This window comes from Echinops telfairi, unplaced genomic scaffold (genome assembly GCF_000313985.2).
Source record: "Echinops telfairi isolate 266 unplaced genomic scaffold, ASM31398v2 ScPeMD7_655;HRSCAF=1070, whole genome shotgun sequence".
Lineage (NCBI taxonomy): Eukaryota > Metazoa > Chordata > Mammalia > Afrosoricida > Tenrecidae > Echinops > Echinops telfairi.
This window is the reverse complement of record NW_022104553.1, coordinates 20,801,047-20,802,990: the sequence shown is the minus strand read 5'-3', so window position 1 is coordinate 20,802,990 and position 1,944 is coordinate 20,801,047. Positions and strand designations below refer to the sequence as shown.

Sequence of the window (1,944 nt, the reverse complement as noted above, 5' to 3'; positions counted from 1 at the left end):
CGGTGGGTTCAAACTGCTGACCTTGGTGCCCACTCTGCCACCGAGGCTGCACGCACACACTCACTGGCTGCCATTGTGTCAAGTCTGACTCATAGTGACCTTACAGGGCAGCACAGAACTGCCCTAGGGGGTTGCTCTTTACGGGGATGGAAAGTGGTTTCGAACTGCTAACGTTGAGCTCAGCAGCCCAATGCATAGCTGCTACACCAGTACTAGGGTTCCTTTTCTGGAGACAGAATGCTTACTATATAGGGCTGCTCATCGCTGGGTATAAATCCCTTCTCAGGGAGGGGCAGGAGAACCATCGAAGGAAGTGGGGGCTATTGAGGGGTGTAGAAGCGGGGGCTGATCTGCTCTCTCAGTTGGGTTTGGGGTGTGGGGTCAGAGGTGCTGGGCAGGAGGCCCGTCTCAGTGAACAGGAGAGACAGTCACACACGGGGGTGGGGGTGACCGTCCCACGCTGGTTTGGTTTGACAAATACCGAGTCCTCCCTTGGTGCCAACCACACGGCTTGCTGCCACCAGGCAGCGGTGGCTGCTTGCCAGAGCCCTAGGATGGTAAGTTCTGAGGAGGCAGCAGGGGCCGGGGGCTGTTCTGGAAGACTTCCTGGAGATGGGGAGCATCTCCAGGCGCCGTCTCCCTAAATCCCCACAGCAGCCCCTTAAGGACGGGGGTGTTTGGGGGCATTCAGGAAATGGGTGGGGAGACTGCGGCTCTGATGGGGACTGGCGTGGCCTGGGTGCACACAAAGGCCCCAGATGGAGAGCCCCAACCCTTGCCAGCCCCTGTCATGGCACAGAGAGGCTCCCGTCAGCCTTCCATGCCCTCCTCTCCTGGGCTCTCTGCAAGTGGGAACCGTCCACCCCACCCTGAATTGTCAAAACTCTAAAAACTCTCTTGTCTCACCCTCCCGGCCGGGACCCCACAACGCACGAGCACCCAGTAGGTGCCTTACAGCCAGGTGAATGGAGACCTGTGGGAAATGAGCCCACCGGATGCCTTTTAGGAGTCCTGGTGGTGCAGTGGGCTATGCACGAGTGGGACGGTGAACCGAAAAGTCGGCAGTTCAAACCCACCAGCTGCTCTTCAGGGGAAAGATGGGGCTGTCTGCTCCCGTAAAGAGTTACAGCCTGGGAGATCCCCAGGGGCAGTTCTGCTCTGTCCTGTAGGTCAGGGTCGGTGGCAATGAGTTGTTTAAGTGGTGCTGGCTCTCATTTCCTGTCGTGGGGCCCAAGACCCAGACACCAAAGCCATCACTGCCGAGTCGGCTCTCACTCAGAGTGAGGGACTCTCCGAGGTCCCCAAGGGTGTTGTCTTTACGGAAGCATCTTTTCCCCAAGTGGCTGCTGTTGGGTTTGATGAGCAGCCTTTTGGTGAGCAGCTGAACGCTTTAACCACTAAACCACCAGGGCTCTCTGTCACTCGCATCTCTCAGCTCCGGGTGTTTGGCTCCCTGTTCTTGAACACCCTCTGCCCCTCTCCAACGTGGCTGCCTCCTGTTCACCCTACGCACCCCACAGAAGTCCTCAAGCACAAACCCAAGTCCAGGAGTGGGCTCCCACATGAACCTGGCTCCCCCTAAGACTTGGCTCTGAGCCTTCTGGGTTGTAGTGGCACTGTGTGTGGTCTGAACCCCACGAGGTCACAAGCACCCCAAGGGGAGAGGGCTGCTCATCTTGCTCCCCACCTTATGCCTAGCTCAGGGCCTAACACAGAGAAGGAGCTCAGTAAATATCTGCCCAGTGAATGAATGAACGAGACCAGTGAATCAGGCTCCGAAAACATCTGTCCAATGAATGAATGAATGAAACCAGTGAATCAGGCTCTCAGAGAAGATCTATCCAATGAGTGAATGAGTGACACCAGTGAATCAGGCTCAGAAAACATCTGTCCAATGAATGAATGAGTGACACCAGTGAATCAGGCTCAGAAAACATCTGTCCA

At 56.5% G+C, this 1,944-nt stretch overlaps 1 protein-coding gene across 1 annotated transcript in view; it reads right to left on the bottom strand.

Moving 5' to 3' along the window:
- SHANK1 (SH3 and multiple ankyrin repeat domains 1) overlaps positions 1-1,944 on the bottom strand; it is a gene marked incomplete at its 3' end in the record, with an annotated part of 70,077 nt that overhangs the window by 58,050 nt on the left and 10,083 nt on the right. The gene's annotated exons all lie outside the window — the stretch shown is intronic.